This window comes from Podarcis bocagei (genome assembly GCF_964188305.1).
Source record: "Podarcis bocagei genome assembly, chromosome: 12".
Lineage (NCBI taxonomy): Eukaryota > Metazoa > Chordata > Lepidosauria > Squamata > Lacertidae > Podarcis > Podarcis bocagei.
In genome coordinates, this window is record NC_138137.1 from 25,621,778 (window position 1) to 25,646,347 (window position 24,570).

The 24,570-nt window shown below is 44.5% G+C and overlaps 1 protein-coding gene across 4 annotated transcripts in view; it reads left to right on the forward strand.

Annotated features, from left to right (window-relative positions):
- The first annotated feature begins 16,659 nt into the window (after positions 1–16,659).
- Positions 16,660–24,570, forward strand: part of OSBPL3 (oxysterol binding protein like 3) — a 94,887-nt gene continuing 86,976 nt past the window's right edge. Inside the window, exons 1-2 of one of the 4 annotated variants that reach the window (XM_081164442.1) lie at positions 16,660–16,872; positions 18,097–18,229. The gene's annotated coding sequence lies outside the window, so the exon portion shown is untranslated. The remainder of the gene's footprint in view (positions 16,873–18,096; positions 18,230–24,570) is intronic. The other 3 variants (XM_081164445.1, XM_081164444.1, XM_081164447.1) reach the window with 3 other exon arrangements.

Consider the following 24,570-nt stretch of genomic DNA (forward strand, 5'->3'; position numbering starts at 1 on the left):
ATATATATATATGAAAAATAGGATGTGGAAATGTAGAGAACGTAACTTAAAACTGGAAAAAAATGATAAACTGATATTGCCAGATTTGTCCATACCTAGTCCCAGCTAGCATGGCCAATGTTCAGGGATGGTGCGTGTGGGAGTGTAAGGCAGGGAGAGCCTCCAGGATCAGGCCATTGGCCTTTCTAGTCCAGCATCCTATTCACACATTGACCAATCAGATGCCTGTGGGAAACCGGCAAACAGGACCTGAGCACAGCATCACTCACTCTTCCTTCCTCTGGTTTCCAGAATTCAAATCTCTGGACGGCACCAACACAAGCTACTCCTGTTCTAAATCCCCATGGTCAATTCCCATGGATTTGGGGGCAGGAGTGGTAGCTGGGAGAGAATAGCTGAATTACCGTATTTTTCGCTCTATAACACGCAGATTTTTTCTCCTAAAAAGGAAGGGGAAATGTCTGTGCGTGTTATGCAGCGAATGTGTGGTCCCTGGAGCCGAAAAATCAGGCAAAAATCAAACCGCGCTTCAGGGAGAAGGGAAACCTGAAAAGAGGAAGTGGGTGCTTTCCTGCATTCTGCCTCAGGGTCTTACTGCCCACCCTCTCTGTTTCCTTACTGTGTTTGCTCAAACGGAACAAAGAGCAGGGAAAGCCCCTCCCCTCCAGGCAAGAAGAGAGGAAAGCAGAGAGTCCCTCTAATTCCTCTCCATGCTCCGGAGGGAACAATGTTTGTGAAGGGAGAGAGATTACAGGTTCGGCTTAAAATTCTGATTTGACTTCCTGCTTTTTGTTTTTGGAGACACACAGCATTCAAATATGCTTTCTTCCATTTAAAAGGATGAAATCCTTAAACAGTGTTTTGCCTGTAAATTCATGCGATCTGGAAGATTACAGTGTCTGTACCTCTTAAGGGATGGCAAAGCTTAGGTTTCGCTGCTAAATAGTTCTTAATGCAGTTAAAATGCTTTCTTCTGTCAAGGCAGTTAAAAAAAATACGTATATATCAGGCAGCCGGAAAACATGCAGGTGGGAGGGAGAGGGGGAGAGAGAGAGAGAGAGAGAGAGCACGCTGGCTGGCTTGTGTGGGTGGGTGGGGGGAAACTTTTGCCTTCCTTTCCTCACGTTATAGCCCTCTCCTGCATTCTTAGCCTTCTGTGTTTTTCCTTCCCTCCCCACTTAAAATGTGGTTACAAAGCATGGATCCACATGGATCCTCAGGATCTTTGCATTGGGTCACCCCAAATTCACCATCAGAGCACACAGCATGTCCATGGCAACAGCCTGCCCCCCCCCCCAAAATCACACACCCACTGTTGCCTGGGGTTGCAATGGTGCAAAAACGTGGTTACAAAGCATGGATCCACAGGGATTCTCAGGATTTTTGCATTGGGTCACCCCAAATTCACCATCAGATCACATGTCTGTGGCCACAGCATGAAGCACAAAAATGATACGTCCACTGTTTCATTCAGAATATTTTTTCCCTTGTTTTCCTCCTCTAAAAACGATGTGCGTGTTATGGTCAGGTGCGTGTTATAGAGCGAAAAATATGGTATATATGGGACAAATTATATTTGAGCTCCGTAAATCAGGACTTCATTTGGTATAAGGCTCTTGGACAAATATTGAGAAAGGACGGTTGCCTTGGTGCTCGACTGCTCTGTGCCACAGATATCAGAGTCCCAAGCAATGGTTTGATTACTCCAAAGACAAATGAGAAATAGAAGGTTCCTCATGTACTGCAGTGCACACCCAGGGTTTGTAAGTGGAATGCCAGAGAGAACAAGCAGGATTAGCCTTAATGAAAACAGAGAAGGTCCCTGCTGAAATAGGAAAGAAAAAGTTTTAATGACATTTGGAGTTAAGTAACAGAAGGGACGCGGGTGGCGCTGTGGGTAAAAGCCTCAGCGCCTAGGGCTTGCCGATCGAAAGGTCAGTGGTTCGAATCCCCGTGGCGGGGTGCACTCCTGTTGCTCGGTCCCAGCGCCTGCCAACCTAGCAGTTCGAAAGCACCCCCGGGTGCAAGTAGATAAATAGGGACCGCTTACTGGAGGGAAGGTAAACAGCGTTTCCGTGTGCTGCGCTGGCTCGCCAGATGCAGCTTTGTCACGCTGGCCACGTGACCCGGAAGTGTCTCCGGACAGCGCTGGCCCTCGGCCTCTTGAGTGAGATGGGCGCACAACCCTAGAGTCTGTCAAGACTGGCCCGTACTGGCAGGGGTACCTTTACCTTTACCTAACTGAAGTGCTTTTGCATTCTTTTAGAATATTTACATATTCTCACCTCCAGAAATCTCAAACAACATCTTTAATGTGAATTTCTGAGGTCATAAGATGGTCAAGCACTTCAAAATGTCACTTGCAAGGTCTTAGCTCAGAATTTCTACTGTTTTAAGCCAGGATTCTGTCTCTTTAGACTGGCATCCCAGTCTCCTCCTAATCTTACTTACTAGGATCTAAGACCTATTAAAATCAGTGCAACTGACTCCCAAGAAATATGCTAGGCATTAGCCTGCAAGCTACCTTCAACAGTTCCACACACCAACATAACATTAAACGGACTCCGATAGCTGGATCCTAAATATGTTTACTTGGAAGTAAGCCCAAATGAGTTCAGAGGGACTTAGCTGCCACTAAGTATCAAGTCATTTCCAAATGCTTCAGAAAAAAATATTTCTAAAGAGATCTCATTATATTAGCTTTCTTGGGGGGGGTATTGGGTTGTTGTTTTTATTTTGATTATGTATTTTGTGGTTTTATATTTTGATTTTATTCTGTGAACCACCTTGAGACCTCCAGATATAGGACTGAAGAAGAAGAAGAAGAAGTTCCTGTCTTCTCCCTTGTACTTTATGCAGAACGCAACACAAGTTCTGACAACAGGTTGTAGTCAATGGAATGGCACCTCCCAGGTCTGCCCTTGGAACCCCGCTAGTCTTTCCTGGCAGAGATTTGGGGAAAAGCCCCCTGCACTAGTGCAAATCCTTGTGTTAGTGCACAGATCTAGTTGAATTGCGCCCAATAGATCAGCCTTCCCTAGTCGCGTGTCCTCCAGATGTTCTAGACTATAGCTTTCTTCATCCCAGGCCATGGGCCATGCTTGCTGGGACTGATGGGAGACACAGTCCCAAGTATCCGGAGAGCATCACATTGGGGAAGGCAGCTAAAGGCAGGGTTCTGTTGTTAATATATTTCAAACAGGAGTGCGTCAGCTCTCCTAATTTGCTCACTAGATTTAGAGAGATGAAAGTGATCGATGGGAAGAAATTTCAAGGGCATGACTGATTATCAGTTTATTTATGGAAAGCTAGTGGGTAGATGTCAGATATGGCTATAGATAATGGAGTCAGATTTTCAGAGATTGGGGGGGGGGGAGAGGCCTGAAAGTTTTAGAACCCTTGTTGGAGTGGCCTGCAAGGCTAATAATAATTAATTATAATATAATATAATATCAGATTATGATTATTATTGTTAAGTTGTGGGTGAACATATCAGACGACACAGCGATTCTTCAAACAGAGAGCCAGTGTGGTGTAGTGGTTAAGAGCGGCAGTCTCGTAATCTGGGGAACTGGGTTCACGTCTCCGCTCCTCCACATGCAGCTGCCGGGTGACCTTGGGCCAGTCACACTTCTTTGAAGTCTCTCAGCCCCACTCACCTCACAGAGTGTTTGTTGTGGGGGAGGAAGGGAAAGGAGAATGTTAGCTGCTTTGAGACTCCTTAAAGGGAGTGAAAGGCGGGATATCAAATCCAAACTCTTCTCTTCTTCTCTTCTCTTGTTTATTCACCGGCCAGAACAGAAGTGAACTGAAGGGTTCAGCCAGCCTGCTTATATAGAGCTCCACTACAACGCAACGGTAGCCACTTTCTGTAACTATCCAATCACTGAACATCACTTTCAGTCCCTTATTTGCATATGTGGACCTGAGTGAAAACTATCTACAGTATCCCCTTGCTGGCCCAGGGTGAGAACTTCAGTACATCACAATTATTATTATAATTTCATCTTCATCATTCAGTTGATTATGTGCCAGCAGGTCCCAGGGCAGGCTGCAACAATTTAAGATTTAAAAATGAAAAGCAGTTAAAACAGATAATAGTCACAGGAATAGAGTAGGCCCTGAGAACACACACCTCATGTGTCAAAGGCCAGGATAAAGATGTCAGCCATGCTGGTTCTGTCACCAATTTTATTTTATTTTTTTGCAGGTATTTCACCAGTTAATATAAATGACCTAAGCTTCTCTTGAATCTTGTTAATGCCACATCCCCTCCAAAGGGATTTGCCACAGTGAATCAGTTTCTTGCCCAGAAAACAGATGCTCTCTGGAGATGGTAATAATGGATGAGCGGCATCTGTCAAAGCTTTGCTGTTAATGCTGCTAAATCATACCAGGCCATATGGGGTGGTATCTTGCTATGAGAGAAGCTAAGCAGTGTGAAAATACTAGTGCAGCTATTATCTGAGGAGACCGACTGAAGGGACGCTGATTCCCCATGCATGTTGTGGGTTCGTCTGGCGACAGAATCTCGCTGTAGCAAAACCTGAGCATGGGGCCAGCTTCTAAGATCTTTTATATCCTTTATCTTCAAGTCATGAACTCTCCCTGGGCTTTCTTAACCTGCAAGAAGTGGGGCATGCAAGCAACGCCCCAGATGCAATGTATGAATAGCAAGGCTGTTTTCTTGAGAACTACTTGTGGTTCACCACATTCGTCACTGAAGAAGTAGTCAAAATTGACGTACAACAAATATTGCCTCATTCAAGAGGTTTCTCACATATTCCATCCAGAAATGGAAGGCTAGATTGAACTGATCCCAAAGTTCATGGAAGAAAGAGTTAACAGATCAGTTAAACTCCCAACGTTTAGGCAGTTTCTATGACTGAAATTGTGACTAAATTTCTAGGGTGTCCTACATAGTGGTTGCTACACAGAAACTTCCTCTTGAAAATTCAGAAATAATAATACAAATAATAATATTTTACTCAACAGCTTTATGGTTTGGGACATAATTCCCAAACCCTCTCATTCAAGGCCCAGAATGAGATAGCCTGGAGTTTTTCTCCAAATCTAGAGATATGAAATAAACTTTACCAGAAGAAGACAGAGGTTGTTTGAGGGGAAATATTAGAGGTTTTATTTAACTCCTGTTGGAAGGTGGTTGCTACAATTTTGTTTCGACTGAAAACAGGCAAGGGGATATAATCATATCCACCTTTTTCTAACTATTGTTTGAGATACAAATTTAATAATAAGAAAATAAATAAATAAAACTTTAAAAATATGGATTTCCTGGCAGTTATACTGCTTTTTCCTTTGCTCTGGAAATCACTTGCTTGAGGTGCTCATCAAATGCAAAATGTCCCTTGCCGAAACATTACATTTTTTCCTTATCATAAAGTCTTTTCCATGGCTTTGAAGGGATAAAATAACAAAGAATCTAGAAACACCTTAACAGATTTCTTATTGTGGCATAAATTTACAAAGACCAGATTCAATGATCAGAAGCATGAAAAGCTATCTCCAGTTAGGTCTGACGTCTGTCTGCCTGCCCCTATATAAAATGGTAAACAGTGGAGACAAAATACAGCAAAAATAATACATCATTATTAATGACTACCATTCTATGTAAAGCTTAAATGTATACTTTCTAAGCACCGTGACCATATCCAATGGTAGTAACTGGTGATAATTGAACTAATAAACTCTGTAAGCCTTTAATCTTGTAAAGGAACAGCAGCTGAGGAATCTTTTTAGCATATTAAATCCAACTTCAAATAAATTATTGTCAGTGCACCTGGCTGTGAGGGTCTTGTGAACACTGATCAGCATCCTACATTGGCTCAGAGTTGATTGGAACCAGTTGTCTAGAAGTTAAATCCCTCCTTCTCTAGCACCCACTTTGAAAAAGGTTTGGCAGCTACTGATGGGTAAATGTCAGATCGCTGTCCATTTGTGGGAACTGCTGTCCATCCTGTTAACAAGTTGTGAGTACTGGAATTTTCCCCTGGTAACTTGCTCACTTTTAGAAACAGCACAGTACTACAGCTGGTGGAAAGGACAGAAGTAACTTTACTCTCTTTTTGGCTGCTGTTGCCTATTTTCATTTTTCTACGCCTTATCAACACATTGTGTTCTAGACAGGTTGCCTCTGAAATTTCAAAATCCACACAAACATGCTTAATGAGTTGGTGACATTACAGATCTGAGAGGAAGGGGAAGTTTAAGAGGCTACCTGCATGCGGGATATACTGTCCTGATGTATTCAAGGAAGCAGATTTCAAAGAAATCAGTAGTAGCTGAATAAAAACGCCCCACAGCATAGCCCAGAGAAGCAAGTTTTGAGGGAATGCGCAAGATCATATGTGGGGTTGGGTAAAGCTCTTTGGGATTAGGATCATTAGAAAGAGTGAGGTGGCTTCTTCAGGTGGTAATTGTGTGTGTTGTCCAACGCATTCTGTGCTCCCTAATCTAGTTTGCTTTTCTCATACGCAGTGGAGGAAACTGTCCTGCTGCCAGCGCAGAAACAAGATTCAACTGCACATGGAAAAGAGGGAGGCCCCATCTTGTCCTACAGGAAGATATATTGGACCAGCCCTGAGAGCCCTTTCAGGGATTAGAATCTGAATTAAAATTACCATTATATTTAATGAAAGAGAATACAGTGGTTTATGTTCCACCAGGAGAGCACTCCTGCCAGGCCTTCTCACTGTGCACTCACTTCCTGAGATAGAATGGGCAGCCATAAGAGAAAGTCTGCAGTGGCTGATACCCATGGAAGCAGGTAGGACAAAAGGTAGGGATTGTTAGAATTCCTGCTCTATGACTGCAGTCATAGGATTGTTGCCTATCACATGACGGTATATGTTTTGACTCCACAGAGTGGGAAGTGACGGAGACAGGATGTTTGTGTTACTGTGTTCCGTGAAGTGGGACTATTGTCCTTTGTTCTTTTTCTCTTTGCTGTCTGATGCTAGAGAGAGAGGGAGCCATGTTGCAGTGCTCCGTGTGCGTTTATATGTAAATAAAGTAGATTAGCCAAAATGCTGAGTTGCTGAGGTCTGTCACGCAATGCTCTGCAAACTGTGAATCCCTAAGTGTGCCGGTGTCGGTTGGCATCGGTCGCTGTGATGTTTGGGCTGAAGAAAGCTTTTGAAGCTCCCGAATGATCAACCAGGAGGGAGAGAACATGCCAGTCGGGCATGTGTCTCTGCCAGGGTCCTACTCGAGTGTAGGCTGAACTCCTGACAGGGATCCCAACAGCAGGTGGCGCTAGATCAAAGGACAGGCGGAGCCGACTAATTGTAATTTTGCCTCCATCCAAACTGCTGAATTCTACAAGAGCAACTGGGGAGGAGGAATCTGACAGCCAGTGACAACAGTATCATTCCAGAAATTGGCTGCAGAGTAAGCTCTTTCATGAGCCACCGTTCCCTGAATTTCACCTACCAGGGAACCATGAGTAGTGCACATCTTAACACACAGGCATGGCAGTATAGTGCTTTTTAAAGAACAATCTAAAGATAAATGGACATTAGTGAATTCCATGAACCATCTTAGGTGTAACTTCTCCCCCCATCTATTTAAAATTTATATTTTAGTCAATAATTTTGTATTTACAAAATCGGATGCAAACATAAAAAAACTCTCTCCTCCCACCCTTCTCCGCCTGTCTCCATCATTATTTTGAATTTCTTTTGGGAGGAATTTGAAAAACATTCCTGTTTATTGGGTGGCTGAAGAATACTGTTTCTGGTAGCTTTGAGATCACTGTGCGGAGGCATGTTTTTAACTGTAATTGTTGTTGGAAAGTTTTAACCTGTTTTAGCATGTTTTTGTTTTTATATTTTATATCTGTTTGCAACCCTGGACTCCTTGGGGAGGTAGGGTGGGAGAGAAATTCAAGAAATAAATAAGTAATTATTTCACTTTCTCTCTCTCCTCCTTCTGCCTCACCCTTTATAGGTCACCTGTTTATTCGGCAACTAAACACACAAGGACAAATTTCAACAAATGGAGGGAAGGATGTTTGGGGAAGAACCCGCTACAGGACGGCTTGGGGTCCTTTAGAAATTGGCGGAGGGTGGGAGGAACTACATGAGCATATCGTAACCCACTAGTTAATTAAACCTTGGAATATAAAAAGAGCACATTTAATCAAATATGCTGCAAGCTTTTGAAGACACTTTAATTAGTTTGATAACGAAATTATTCCGCCACTTATTTTTTCCTAAGGAATTTCAGAGAGTTGTTCAAATATGTTGATTTTGAGTTGGACTGAAGCCAAAGTGCTATTAAACCCAGTGATTAGTGGACTGGTTAAGTGTACTGAGCAACCACACTATACAGTATTGGCATGAAATACTAGAGTCATCAGTTCAGATGGGCTTACTCCCTCGTAAATGTTTTTATCTTGTGAACTGTCCTGAGATCTTTTAATGAAGGGTTCCAGCACCTCTCGACTGGGCACTAGTGCCATTGCCTAAGGCTAAGAGAATTAGGGATGTGTTTATGGTGAGTTCCAGCACCTGCTGTTCTTCTAGAAAAATAGCACTGAAGGGCGGTATATAAATCTAGTAAATAAAATAATAATAAACAAATGTGCATAGGATTGCAGCCCCATGCAGCCATTTTTAAAGGCCCTACATGTAATTAACCAAATGAAATTTCCACTGAGCTAATTGCATGAATTCAGCCACAATATTACACCCAACTTTCTGTCTGTGCTATTTGGCTAAGCGCATTCTCTCTCTCTCTCTCTCTCTCTCTCTCTCTCTCTCTCTCTCTCCCCCTCCCTCCCTCCCTCCCTCCCTCCCTCCCTCCCTCCCCTTCACAGAGTTACAAATTCCAGAGTTTTAAACCAACTTTAGCTCTGGGAGGGAAACAGGGGTCTCCCGACAACTCTCAGCATCCTTCACAAACTACAGCTCCCATAATGCTTTGGGGGGGGGGTCAACAGCTGTTTAAAGTAGCATATTAAGTGTGAATGTGGCCCTCTCTGTCCTCTCCTGTTGCCATGGCTGTTGCTGTTTTGTTTTTTTCCTTGTGTCGAACCTGACTTGGCAGCGAGAACACAACTTCTAGGAATCTGCAGCTATTTAAGGCAGCTTGTAAAAATATTTCACAATGTGGAAAGACAAACGAGTGCTCAGTATCGATTGAAAAGACCGCTCGTGAGGCTCGGGCGGATTCATTTTGCAAGGCACTGACGAGTGGGAGAGAGTTCAGATGAAAGGGGTGTGGGCAGGGTGTATAGGCGGCGAACAGGATGTGACATGAGCCAAACTTAAACCCCTTTCAGTCTTCTTCTGAGGATACAGTGAATGTGTGGAATGTAAGGAGCCTGGATGATGCTGTTAACCAGGGATGAGGAACCTCAGGCTCTGGGGGCAAATCTAAACCACAGAGCCTAGGGCTTGCCGATTGGAAGGTCAGCGGTTCGAATCCCCGCGACGGGGTGAGCTCTCGTTGCACAGTCCCAGCTCCTGCCCACCTAGCAGTTTGAAAGCATGTCAAAGTACAAGTAGATAAATAGGTACCGCTCTGGCGGGAAGGTAAACGGCGTTTCCGTGCGCTGCTCTGGTTCGCCAGAAGCAGCTTAGTCATGTTGGCCACATGACCTGGAAGCTGTCTGGGGACAAACTGCGGCTCCCTCGGCCAGTAAAGCAAGATGAGCGCTGCAACCCGAGTTGTCCGCGACTAGACTTAACGGTCAGGGGTCCCTTTACCTTTAGGCCTAACTAGGTCACATCCTGCCCTATCCACCAGGTCATGGGTAGGTAAACTAAGACCCGGGGGCCAGATCTGGCCCAATCACCTTCTCGATCTGGCCCATGGACGGTCCGGGAATCAGTGTGTTTTTACATAAGTTGAATGTGTCCTTTTATTTAAAATGCATCTCTGGGTTATTTGTGGGGCCTGCCTGGTGTTTTTACATGAGTAGAATGTGTACTGTTATTTAAAATGCATTTGTGGGGCATAGGAATTCGTTCATTATTTTTTTCAAAATATAGTCTCCCCCCCCCCCCAAATTATATTCCAAAATTTGTCAGCAGGCTGGAAGAGTTTTTTTGGCTGTTTTTTATTTCCTTCCTTTCCTTTAGAAAAGCAGCTGAATAAAACAAAAATATTATATCAGGTGTTTGGTTTTTTTAAATAAACATGCTGTAAACCTTAGAATAGCTGACATTTCTGCTGGGCCCCTGCAAACAAATTGCAAGGCTGTGTCTGCTACCAGAATTCTTGATGTCAAGAACCAACCACACTCTGTGTCATCCAGCAACAAGATTACAGCGGCTTTCTGACAGGTCATTCTGGTCTATCCAGAAACTTTATCGCCTTGTATTCTACCAATCCATTCTCAGCTATTAATAATATATTGAATATTGGCGTGGAACACTGGTTCCAACTCTGAGCCATTGGACGCTCCTCTGTTAACTTCCTCCCATGCTGAAAACAGGTAATTTATTTCTACTCTTTGTCCCCTATCTTCTTACTAGTTTTTAATTCATGACTTTCCTAGACCATGTCATCAAGTTTCCTCTGAGCAGGCTTTAGTCAAGAGCCTTTTGAAAACCTATAGAAATTATATCCTTTCATTCTCCTTTGCCTACTGTTTGGGGTCTTTGTTGTGCCTTGATTTGCTTAGATGTGGCACATTTTATGGAAAAAAACTATCTGCCCCCAACCCCAGCTGAGGGGGGGGGGTGTTTTTAAAACACAGTTGCTTGCATTTTTGTCCTCCAGCAAGCATCTTATTAAGTTTGACTCTGATAGGTTTTCTTAAAATGGGTGAGTCAAAAGTTTTCTGATTCCCTAAATGTGGAAACTGCATGAGTAAACTTTTCTAAAGATGTCATTTCCATGTAGGAAGTGACATCATTTCCGCATGTAAGTTGTAATGTGAAACGACCCACATTGTTGCATGTGCTTTTTGATATGTGTAGGACTGTCTTATTAGATGCAGGAATTGTGAGCTTTCTAAATTCTGCTTGCAGAATAATATTGGTAAAAACAGCGTGATGCAGCAGCAAAAAAGGGCTAATGCTATTCTAGGCTGCATCAACGGAAGTATAGTGTCCAGATCAAGGGAAGTTTAGTTCCACTCTAATCTGTCTTGGTCAGACCGCACGTGGAATCCTGTGTCCAGTTCTGGGTGCCACAATTTAAGAAGGATATTGACAAGCTGGAACGTGTGCAGAGGAGGACAACCAAGGTGATGAAGGGTCTGGAAACCAAGCCTTATGAAGAACGGTTGAATGAGCTGGGTATGTTTAGCCTGGAAAAGAGGAGACTGGGAGGATATATGATAGCCACCTTCAAATATCTAAAGGGCTGTCACATGGAAGATGGAGCAAGCTTGTTTTCTCCTGCTCTGGGGGGTAGGACCCATACCAATGGATTCAATGGACTCCCTCGGGAGACTGTAGACTCTCTTTCCTTGGATGTTTTAAAGCAGAGGTTGGATGGCCATCTGTCATGGATGCTTTAGCTGAGATTTCTGCATTGCAGGGGGTTGGGCTAGATGACCCTCGAGGTGCTTCCAACTCTACGGTTCTACATCTGATTTGGCCTTTTCAAGAAGTTGAACATCCCTCACCACGCTGAGCTGCTGTTTCTTTGTCTCTTCAGACTGTTGCATTGCAAAAGCAATCAGCTTTTTCTGAGTGGCGGGGAGAAATGACAAAAGAAGCTGTCTCCCGGTTGGGCAATCAGCTCATTTGACACCTAACAAGACAGGCATTGATGCACACATCTCGTGCTCAGGAAGAGCATATGAGCATGAGAAATATTGTGTGAGGCAACTGATTTGCATCAAACCATTCTGCATTTGCTCCCAATTAGCCTGCCTCGTGTTCTGGAGTTAGAGACGAAGGGAGCTGATCAGATTGACAGTGGTACCCAAGCCAGCTACTTGGTTTTGGGTAATGATGGACAGCTTGGTCCTAGGTTAATGAATGGCACTCAAGCCTGCACGGAGACTGCAAGTCAGAGCTTTCCATCTTCCTCTCGCCTCTTCTTTGTTTTCCTTGCCCACATACTGTGCTAGAGGCAGAAACATGTGGGAGGCTTTTGCATCTGTGTTCACAATATTGGTCGATCTTCTTAGATTCTGGAAGGGATCACTTGCAATATTATTGCTTTCTTCCCACTCAAAAATATTCTTATGCACAGATAGAGGGTTTTACCGTTTTGATATTTTCACTTCTGCCTTTCCATCTAGATGGCAATTGTTGTTCAGGGAGGAGGAAGGTGAGGGGTGAGGACTTGGAATCCTGGACCTTGACAGCAAAGACTCATGAATGAACTTAGGAAGCTGCCCTATAGCAGCTCAGACTATTTGCTCATCAGGCCAGTCAGGGATACCAGGTTCCCTCAGCCTCACTCGTATATACGCATGTTTATTCATCTTCACTTCTTTAACGTTCTCCTGCCATCAGTGTTCTCCTGGGTGCATGACTGAGAAAGTAAATGTGCATTTAGAAGCCTTCCCAAAGTACCAGGAACTGGGGGTGCGGGACAGAAAGCCATTTTAAAAAAGAAAAAAAGGGATTAGGAAGGAGAAAGGTTTATTCCGGCTTCTCCAAAATGCCTTTTCCTTAAGTTGTTTTTCCCTATGAGAAGTGGTCATTTGGGTTTTGGACAAATGCAGCTTTGTCCTTATATTATTTATTTCATTTATATTAAACCCTTTTCTTGTATGGAACTCCAGGCAGCATAGATTTCCCAGCAGCCTACCATGCAGAAAATGATGTCCCTTCAGAACACATCATAGGAGATACACACACACACACACCATAGGCGCCGACTCCATGGGGCTTGAGGGGGCTCGAGCCCCCTCAAAAATTTTTTGGGGGGGGCTCAGCCCCCCCAATAATCTCGGGCGGGCGCCCTTCCAGCAGAGCGCCGCCGCCGTCCCCCGCCTCCTCCCCACCTGCTCCTTCGCCAGCCAGCCAGCCGCGCGCCCTAATCGGAGAGCCCCGGCCGTCCCCCGCGAGATTAGGGAATCCCCGGGGGCGGGGGCTCCTGCCTTGCTGCTTCGCAGCACCACCGCCACTGCCAAGGCACTGCCGGAAATCCCGCGAGAACAGGGGAATCCCGACTGGCCACACCTCCCAGCCAGCCAATCGGCTGGCTGGGGGGGTGTGGCTTGCCCTATTTAGGGCCGGAGCCACTTTATTTGCATATTCATGAGCTTATTTATTATTCATGAGCTTTCCCGGGCCCCCCCCCAATATTTTTTCTAAGTCCGCGTCCCTGACACACACACACACAGAGAGAGAGAGAGAGAGAGAGAGAGAGAGAGAGAGAGAGAGAGAGAGAGAGAAGGCTCTGTGTCTTCATATGCGTCTGTATATAATAGTAGATATTATATACATAGATATGCTTTTACCTAGGTATACTGGTCTACTTTTACAGTAATGATCAATAATACATATTCTACTGTCCTAGATTTCAGCTGGCAAGCCCAGTCACACCATGGGATCCATTGTGCTAATTAGGATGTCCAAACTGTTTGGTCATAAGCAGCCCTTTGAACTGGGTCCGTTTAGATAGTTCCATAGCAATGTCTGGCTCTCCGTAAATTGGTGCCATCAAACAAACCATGACTGTTAAATGACATGCTAATTTATGAAAGGCAAACTGCGCTTAGATGGCTGCGCTAGCTTTTATTTCAGAGAACGATTTGCCTTTGTGATCTTGCAATTTAATGTTGTAGCTAATGTAATTCAATAATGACTATCAAAGAATAATGGGGACTTCTCATTCAGACCAGAGGCCAGAGGCAACAATCAAAAGCTCAGCTGCACTCTTGCATCGATGCTTATAAATTGGTTCTGGGTGTCGGCTTCCACTACTGGGATGTCAGATGAAAAACTGGAAGAGGGCTCCCTTCCTCTCTGCTCCTTCTTCCAGGGCCTAGCAGCTTTTCTGAAGTCATCCTGTTGGACCACTTTGACCATGGCTCCGTCCCTATTTGCTCAGGAGTTTCTAACATGCTTGACCCTTGTCAGTAAGTTGCAGAATCATGAGATTTGTTCTCAATCCAATTCCATCAGTTAGTTCACTTGTGTTTAGAAAGAAAAATGAAACGCAGTTTCATTCTAGAAAGAGTGGTTATCCAACTCAGTGTCTCTGTAGTCTGATAGTCCTACATTTACATTAGCCATCGGTTTCTGATTTGATGCTGGAATGTCTTGCGTTTTCCCAGAGAAATGTTAGATGGTATGGAGTTATCCGACCCCCAACCATCTGAAGGCAGCCCTATATAGGGAAGGTTTTTTAAATGTTTAATTAAAATTGACTGCGGAGAGTTGGGAGAACACCCCCCCCAAAAAAAAAACAGATGGGGGGGGCATGTGGTGAGAGGAGAGGGGAAGGATGTTCCTTTGCACAGCCAAAAATTCTTGCACTGGTGGTTTGATTTCGCTGGACACCATGCAATATTTCCCAATATTTCAACCTTTTTCTGAGGGCAAGGAAGAATGCTAAATTTCCTTTGATGTGAAGAGCATCTTGTTGTTTCCTTCCATCAACACCAAAAATACTGGGACTCAGAGCTGCATAGGCAAGGCTCTGAAGAACAGCAGGCATGAGAAACTGATGGGGAAGCTCTGCTTTTCTGTATGGCTTTGATGTTGAGTGAAAGGGGTTCTATAATGGAAATAAACGCTGCTCTTGGGACATTGAAGTTCTGCGATAAAGTTCAATGCAAGGTGAATGAGTATATTGTGAAACATGTCAAAAGAAGAACAGGAGAAACCAGCCCCATACGCCATATCAAAGAGAACTACCACTTCCTAGAAAGAATGTATGAAAAATACTGGCTTAAAGGATATTCCTATTAGCATCCCTTTTGCTCCCAGTAGATTCATTTCCTGCTGAATCTGTGATCTAGAGGATCAAAGTTTGCATTATGTCAGGAGCTGCACTTGCATGGATTCCAGAATACTGGTGCAAGCAGTCAATGCCTGAGTTTCCTCCTGTGTGTAACTGTTCTAACCAAATTATATATTACCACTGGTTTCTGATAGTTCTGCATAGCTAAAGTCCCACAATAATGAGTGACTATTATTTAAGTGTCCTTTTTGCTTGGTTTCAGCATTTGGGTCAGAGTCCAGTTGCTACAGTGACATTGCAGCTCCTTGCCCTTGAGTAAGGCTATAAAAAGACATTGTGCAAATGCTTCGAAATTAGCAGTAATTAAACCAGCCCACTTCGCTGCTCTTACATCTCTGCTCTTAGTCAGCCATCCCCCTCATTGTCAGGGCTCTGGAGCAAAGACCATTGTAGTGCTCTGCACAACTGAATCTCCCTTTTCTCCGTATGCAAATGGTGCCTTCCAGGCATCCGCTATTCCCTAGGGAGTGCAAATAGTATTCATCCTGAATTCTATGCATTGCAACCCACTCAAGAATGCTGCAGAAAACTAGGCTCCACTGAAATGGATGGCACAAAATGCTTGCGATCAGGTAGATGCCAGTGCAGTGTGTGTGTTGCTTAGATCTATAACTTGACATATGATAATTTACAGGGGGGGGGGGAGGCAGGGGGAAGCAGGGGGAAAAATATTGGCTATTTCGGTTGTGCATACAGTGGTACCTGGGGTTACATACGCTTCAGGTTACATACGCTTCAGGTTACACATTCCGCTAACCCAGAAATAGTACCTCGGGTTAAGAACTTTGCTTCAGGATGAGAACAGAAATCGTGCTCTGGCGGCGTGGCAGTAGCAGGAGGCCCCATTAGCTAAAGTGGTGTTTCAGGTTAAGAACAGTTTCAGGTTAAGAACAGACCTCCGGAACGAATTAAGTACTTAACCTGAGGTACCACTGTACTTAGGTTTAGTTACAACTGGGCATGGGCGAGAAATATTTTTCATTCTTACGGCCACTGATTCAGATTTTGGTGCTTATAGAAACTTAGAATAGCACAGATGAGTAGTCAATATCCCTCCCAAGAATGCAGGGAGAGAAAATGTGTTTCATCCTCCATTACCTTCTTTAAGAATCCTCACTAGGTTTCAGAGCTTATTGTCATTTCTGTTTTGGAGGCCATTCTATTATTGCCCAGTAGCAATGCTGGTGACAATGAGTTCCGCAGGTCAATTCTGCGATAATTACAGCTGTATTTTCTGACGTTTATTTTCCTCCTTCATAACAGTTATCCTGGTTTTCTGCACCCTAACCCGGAAGCACGCTCCGTGTCATTTTAACTGTACCAGGGCAAAAAGAGACGGAAGGAACTTTGAACAGTAGCTTTCAGAACGGTAAGAAGCGTGGCATGAGCCCGAAGTAGCATGCAATCCGTTCTTTGCTTACACCCACGCAAACTGCAAATGTAATATTTTTAGAAGGCCCACGTTAAAGGCTGTGAGAAGCTTTCATTTGGATATTTGCATCTTCAGTAGCAAAAATACCTCGCCGCCCTCTGCTTGATTCCTTTTTCGAAAAACAACCCAAACCCCAAACCTCCTGCTAATTTTAACATTGCAATGGGTTTCTATTTTGCGCGGTTGGGGCAGAAAGTGCTCTAATCGGAACCAACGGCGTCCCTCGCATGCGGCAGTGGAATGTGGGAGCCCATCTCAGCCCAGAACTGGGTGTTGACGGGGCAGCGCCCTAATGAGCTGTCTGTTCTTCCGGGGCGAGAAGCGCCACAGTTGGCTCCTCGTCAGCCCAAATCCTGAATGGTGCCAAGGCGTTGATGAGATTACTTGAAGAATGCAAGGCGAAACCCCGCCTCCTTGAAAGCAGCCAGTAAAACCCGCCGCCTGGGCGGAATCTGGGTGGGACTGGCGGGACTCTTTCCTTTGTCGCTGCATTGAGAGAACTCACAGAATGGGAAGGGAAGGAGTCTTCTCGAGAGGCAAGTGTCCGCAACTCTGAAATCTATGGCTGGGGCAGTTTGAATATGCCTGGGGATGCTTCCAGCTTTTAAATTTCTATATGCAAATTAATAATCCTGAGAGCCTTTCTGCATTTTGTCCTTCAATCTTTGTGGAGTTTGATTTCTCACTCGGATGGTTTCATGATAGCGAGGGGCTATTTCTTAAAGGTTTCGTAGCTCTGCTTTAATTATGTGTACAGGCTGCGAGTTCTTTTAGCTAAGTTGTGGAAGTGGTTGGGCTTCTTTGCAGCAGCTTCCTCCAAGCTTTTCCAGCTGAGTTTTCAAAGCTGGGCTCGTGTGTTGCAAATATTCCTTAACTTAAAATGCCTTTGCTTTCTTCGGACGCCGTCCCCGGCCACGGAACGACGGCTTGAATGGTTTTTAATGGTGCTGCGCGTTCCTCGCTGGCGAAATGGGCATTTTTTTGGGGGGGGGGAACACTTTGGCAGGACGCGCGAGTGCAGAAGCGGGGGTTATTCTAGAATGGTGTATTCATCCGACCGAGCCGCACTGCAAAGAATGGGAAATATTGCATGCGTTTTGTGGTGCAAATCCGAAGTAATTATGGAAACTGTAAATCGCTAAGCTCAGGAAGAGGTGCAGTAAAGCTGGTTCGGGATTAGTTTGTTGCACTGAAATCCTGACTCTGTGCTGTAACAGGGAAGCGTTCTCCCGACTCCAAATCATGCCTCTTCGCCTTGGCCAGTTTAAACCCACCTTTCGGGTTAAGCACCTTTGCCTCTGTTCATCCGGGTGAACTGCGATCGCACGCGAAAGTCTTGCCCCAGGGTGACGGGTGCCTCGACTCGCTCTCCTCGGTGCCCGCCCGCCCGCGCCGCATCTCCTCTTCCTACCTGTCCGAGAAACATGGCTCGCTGACATCATGGAAACACCCGACGGCTGCCCGTGAAAGCGCGAGCGAACGCCGCCTTGGCGCTGATCCGTCTGGAGATTCCCCTTGGTCAGCGCCGCTGTCAATCAACCAAGACGATTCTTTGCCCTCTCCGGAACCTCCCTGGGAGGAACCAAGCTGGGTCTGGCCGAGAGGCTCCGCCCCTTTCTCGCCGCCGAAGGGAGTAGCAGGGAGCAGGCAGGTAGAGCTGCTTAGAGGGTGCATCTTTGTGCTTGTCGCTCCCGCCCGCTTCGTTGTCGCGGCCGCCTGCCTCTCAGTGGTTTATTTGACTCCTGGCTGTGCTTTGGCAGGTTGCTCAGAGGTGAGGAAAAGCCGCTTGGATCTCGCTCCCTCCAAGCCCTGCCTGCGGTGGGGGCACAACCGCGGCTCGGAAGAGCTTACTTTATAGCCCGACTGATGCTTGCGATCGCTGTCAGGTCCCAGGTAGGAAGAGGGCTGAGTTTCCAGAAAGCTTGTTACTTGTTCTGATGTAGTTTCCCCCTGGGTTTTCTTTGAGGGGCGGGAGAGTAAGCAACTTTCCAATTGCATATATCGATTTATCGCTCCTTATTTTCTGTCCCTCTCTGGTTTTCCTCTGCAATTTGGCTTGTGTGAACGCTCAGCTGTTATGTAGCTTCGTTTTATAACTACATGCATTGACACTTTTAGCCATAAATATGCCACTGGGGAAGGAGAGAAAGAGAAGGGTGTATGCCAAGTTGGTTTGGGAAGATTAGTGATGCAAATAAAAGGACTCTCACTATTGTTTTGTGAGCTTCTACTATCTTCTGGCTGCTAACTGCCAGAATACAGTACTGGGTTAAGGAGACTCTTTGGGTGGGTCAATCCAGCAAGGACATCCCTACCCTTTCCTTTCCCCATCTTCACCCAATGGTGGTATCTTACTAGGTTTGGGGAGCTGTATGCTACCTTGCAAAACTCTTATATTCTGCAAATCTTATATTCTGTGCACAATTTTTTCACTTGGTTACTGGAAAGGTTTGCAAAAGGTTTTTTTTTTTTAAGAGCTTGATAATTTGTCTGTGAAGTTATACGTGGCATGAGAAATACTTGCATTGTTTCTTCCAGTACTGAGCTAAATCAGAGAAATCTCTGAGAGAAGTCTTTGCTCAATATCTGGCTGCTACTTTTTATTTTGCCAGAGTTCTGTGGATTGATTTGTTGAAAGCTTGAGTACTTTTTCCACCGATGGTAGTTGGCCCTTCAAAAGAGCTTGTATTATTTCCGTAGTTCTTAGGAGTTTTTTTTTGTACTAGTATAGTTCCTGTGGTTCTCAGCATCTCAGACCAATACAGTAATATCACTCTGTGTCGAGAAAGTACCTATTTTCTCCCACAGCAGGCTTGGTGTTGGGCAGCTGGTTCCCTGTGCAGAATTTGGGAGTCTGTGATGATAGCATGAGAGGCTCTGGTCTGGGTGATTTAAATAAGAGTCACTCCATATAAAGGCATTCAAAGTATCAAGCTGGAAGTTCAATGCCCCTGCCATCTGCAAGATACACAGGAGTTCTCCATACTGATCCCTGCTGCCCCAAATAATACGCTGGGGCTATCAGGATCACAATAAGGGTGGCACTTTCCATGTTGGGTATTGTAACATGAACTCTCCAGGCCCACTGGCAGTATTTATGAGGAGTAGTAGCAATAAACCACATCCAACTGTGGTTCAAACTGCCATTTGGATGCAGCCTAATCATTGCTTTCTTATCTTTCTTTGTGATGCTGTGCAGCAAGCATAAATGAGCTCAGATCTTCGGAAATGTAGAGTGCAGCTGCATGGTTCCCCTGTTAGCTGTTAACTGGAAATAAACTCATTAGCCTGAATAGGCATGAGCAGATGTCCTAGTTTGCTTGCATTCTCTGAAACGATTCAGATTCTGAACATCAGTCTAGTCATCTCTCATAAAATCTATTGCAATCCTCAGTGGTGCTGTTAGAGAGCAGTATTTGATGTTCCTGTATTTGTTTTTATCCCTTCAAGAATACGTCTGTAGCAGCTTGAAATGGAACTGCAATGTTGAGGATTTTTAATACAATACAATTCTTTTGTTTTGTTTTGTTTAATTGTAAGAGTTTACTTTGTGCACTGAAACATATCTAATTCTGGATTAATTGATGCATTCATCATGTATTGCTTACTACATCTGGGGGTTGAAGGCTGAATTTCTGGGAGGCTCTTCAGCAGGGAACTACCACAAATCTTGCCTTCTTGCTGTGTGCCTTGGAAATGGCAATAGACAACCAGCTGGCTGTTGAATGTAAGCTCAGAGATCCTGAGAATATCTGCACTTTTGCAGAAATAGCTTGTGGCCTCTTTAACCCCCACCCACCCAGTTTGCATCAATGGAAAATTTCTCTTTTCTCCTTTCTTGATCATTTCTTAAGAGAGGGGAGTAATTAAATCTAGTTTCTTCTAGACACAGTGCTACTGATTTCCTGTTTATTGGGTTCAGAGAAAGCAGCCTGAGCTCATGGCCAGGACAATATGGTCACTGCTGTACCTCTGCATGCAGTGATGCAAACACATTGGTGTCAAACTGTCAGCAAAGGACTAGCAATTTTAATGCTAGGCCCAAACTGGTCCTCTGGTATCTCAAAAGTTTTCTTCTTCTGCAAATGGGGCTTCCATTTTTCTGTTTCATTTCATGGGCACTTCATGAATTTGTTTCGGGTGTAGCTTTTGAGCTGGCTGAGGGTGGGGTGTGTGTGTTCATCTTTCTCTAGCTCTCTGCAGCTTCCCTGATTGCCCACACTTTCTGATCTCAACAATCTCTCATGGAGGATTTGCCTCATGATGTCTTCTCTTGGGCTTTGGTTGAGGAAGGGCTCAGTGGTAGAACATCTGCTTTGCATGCAGAAGGCTCCAGGCATCTCCAAGCAGAGCCCCCTGTCTGAAACCTTGAAGAAGCACTGCCAGTCAGAGTAGACAATACTGAGATAGATGAACCCAATGGTCTGAGTGTGGGCACCCAAGAAGGACTTATAGTGCAGACCCCCAGTGAAATTTGTAGAATGTAAGAAAGGACACTCCTTTGGACCACCTCAGAAGTACAGGTGGTATGAGATAAGCCCTGTACTCCACCCACTGAATTTCTTTCTCTCTCATACACACACACACACACACACACACACACACACACACTCTTCGAGCATTTTCAATTGCAGTTTCTTTTCTCATTCATTGAGAGAGAAGCGGAAATAACATTTCTGATGTTCTTATTAGTGCTGAAAATTTGACACCAACCACAGTGGTGCTAGCAGCAACCGTGTACTACAATTAGCCGTTCCCACAATGGTTCCAGACTGTTTCTCGCTATCATTTTTAAATATTTGCTCCCCGCACCAAGAGAAAGTGGTGCCAGGATTCCTGGCAGTTGGCACCCTTGGAAACAATTGCCTGCCTCAAATCTGCAGCTCGCAAAGAATGGGTGCTGGTGGTTTTCCTGGAAAACCCATGGCTCACATGCTATGAATCAGGGGTCAGCAAACTTTTTCAGCAGGGAGCTGGTCCACTGTCCCTCAGATCTTGTGGGGGGCCAGACTATATTTTTTTGGGGGGGATGAACGAATTCCTATGCCCCACAAATAACCCAGAGATGCATTTTAAATAAAAGGACACATTCTACTCAAAAACACACTGATTCCCTGACCATTCGCAGGCCGGATTTAGAAGGTGATTGGGCCGGATGCGGCCCCCGGGCCTTAGTTTGCCTACCCATGCTCTGGATTGTGAACTACTGTATATGAAGTTGTGGGAAATTAGCATCCCTCACTGAATGGCTCCCTGAAGAGCCCTATGCATGCAACATCTTAAAACAGAGAGAGAGTTGAAAATAGCCAAGGTGGGTAGAAGGTAGATTGGGATTTACAGGCAGATCTCTGGGTGATCTGTAGTAGACTGGCAAGGATTTTAGGTCCCTGATGGCTTTAACAGCAGTAGCAGTAGCATTTCCCCTGCCCTAAATTATACTACTAAAATGAAAAAAGCTTGGAATAATCAGGATTAGGTGTATGTGTGGAAGGACTATGAGCTCAGTTTATGCATCACAAATTACTAGGTTCTGAATTCCTTAATTCAAGGCCTTTTCCTTGCAAGCTGGATGGATCTTGATGTTGTAGTAGCATAACACCTGGAGGCAGCCCTGTCTAGGGAAGTTTTTAATGTTTAATATTTCATTATGTTTTTGTATATGCTGGGAGCCGTGCAGAGTGGCTGGGGCAACCCAGTCAGATGAGCAGGGGTACAAATATGATGATGATGATGACGATGATTCAATCACATATGCTTGTGCGCTTTTCATGGCTAGCCCACAACTTTTCAGAATGAAGAGTCTGATAGTCAGTGCTATTTTTCTAGAAAAAGAGGTGCTGGAACTCACCTTGTTCTCTTATAATGGCAATGGCACCCACCTGAGAGGTGCAGGAACTTTTAAAAAGTCCTGCTGCTGACACTACACTGCATTTTAGCAGATCTTGTAAACTAAGTTCTGTATTTAATGCATGAGCAATGACTTAACAAAGCATAAAGCCTGTGGCGATCTTGAATCTATTTCTAGTTGTGCTTGGAACTATTTAATGCTGAAACCAATACAGTAGCGCCCCAATTATAGTATTCTCCACATTACCAGGTTTACTCTGTTTTTGTTTTGTTTTTTCTTCTATATAAGCTCAGCAGCACAGTGTAACTGGCCAAAGAGCTCTGTTTTATTGACTTTGGCCAAGGCTCTCCACTCAAGTTCTCAGACACATTTCTACCTCAAGGCAGAAAAACCTTGCACAGCCAAGGTCTTTTTTACCTTGTCCTCCATTACCTGTTTCACTTGTACGCTTTCTTTAAAAAGTTGGCTGCTGGGTCATTTTCTCCAACCTGTTCTCCATCTCCTTCACTGGGCTGTGCTGGGTGCTTCTCTTCCTCATCATGGCCCCCAGACACAGGTTTCAGGAACCCCGTTTTGCAGGACAAACCAAAGATAATAGGCTCCCTGAGGTAGAGCTGGCAATTGTGCCTCACCAAGGCCAGGGATGTTGTTTTGGTGCCTGAGGCTGAAAATCCCACAAGCACCTTCCCCGCTTCTTTGGCAAGAAAAGATGACGATAATAAATTGAATAACTAACTGTGCGCTGCCCTTTCTGACACCCCAAACAACTGCCTGAGGTGAATGTCTTACTCTGCTTAACACTGAAATTGTGTCCTAGATAAGTGGAGATGCACCTGATACACTGAAGGAGAAATACTTCCCTTGTCTTAGACCTGGAAATAAGACGCCCCCATGTATAAGGCACCCCCTATTTTGGGGGACTCAGATTTAAGAAAATGTGAGGAGATGGCCCAGAGTATAAGACGCCCCCTAATTTTTGACATTATTTTTAGGGGGGGGGGGACCTAGTCTTATACATGGAAAAAAATTTCAGGCCGTACTTGTTCCAGCGCTGTATGAATCTGCCATTTTTCATCCGTTAAAAATTACCCTTTTTTTGGATACAGTCTTTCATAGCCCCAGCTTCTGCTTTGTGGCGCTGTGTGGTATCTTGGCAGGCTTCAATGTGTGTAGGTTGAGAAAATGCTCAATAAAACCCCCCTGTTACTCTCAATATGAATGGATGCAAAGAAGAGGAGATGGGGGGGGGGGAGGGACTTTGCAGCCCTGGTAAATCCTTGGTTTCCGGCTACTTTCAAAGTACAAGAAATATGGATGAGGTTTGTCTCTTAAAAAAAACGCTTAGCACATTCTGCTAACACTTTTGTGAAACAGCTTGGAAATTAGAGTACTATTTGTAAGTACTTAAGGGTTGTTGTGTGTGTATGTGTCTTTTTAGTTATAAAAATAACACTTTGTTGCTTCAGTTGAAGCTTCAATAATACGTGTAAAAATAGAATAGTTGTAATGTGTGTAATTTTAAAATTTGAATGCATACTTTCTGAGAGTCAGATGGAAAATGTTTCAGCTTTTTACAGCAACTGTAACAACCCCAGTTGTCCAAAAAGAATGGCATTCATATACTATAAATAGATTTTTAAGGAGAATATGCATGTACACACTCATACACAGTATTTAATGTCCATTTTCAGGGTGCTATAATGGAAGATAGCATGAGTGACACTTTGTTATGTATTCAGTCTACAGACAGATTCTGATTCTACTGAGCGTCATGGTGATTTTGCTTCAGTCAAACATTTGAATCCTATAATTCCTCCAAGAATTGTAGGCATTCAAGTAGTTATGCCAGGGGTAGGGACCTCTGACCCACGAGCCAGTCATGGCTTGCCAGGGGGTCCAATTTGGCCTGCCAGGCAGTTTTCACCAAACCACACCCACCCACCTATCAGCTGACATCTCTATGGATGGATGAGAGGACGGGGTTTAATCCTGCATCTGCTGCTCTGCCCATTTCCCAGCAGGGAACAGGATCATGCAGCCTAGGCAGCAGGATCGAATCTCTGGGCATCGGCTGATGAGTGGAGATTAAAGATCAGCATGAGATTGGGAATTTAGAAGGGAGTAGGCAAAACTCTCAAAGACTTCCCATGCAAGCCTCTTCCCTTCCAAATTCCCAAACTCAGAGACTTAAAAGGAGAGTTGGCGGAGGCTTGCAAAAGCCTTTGGATTTTCCCCACTTCTTTTCTAAATCCCCAGTTTCACCCTGATCTTAAAACGTGTCTGTATGAGGGAGACTCTCAAAGGCTTTTGGATGCTTCCTTTTAAATTAACTTGAATCATAGGACTATTGGATTATGGTAGGGTGAGAGATAGTGACTTTGCCCAG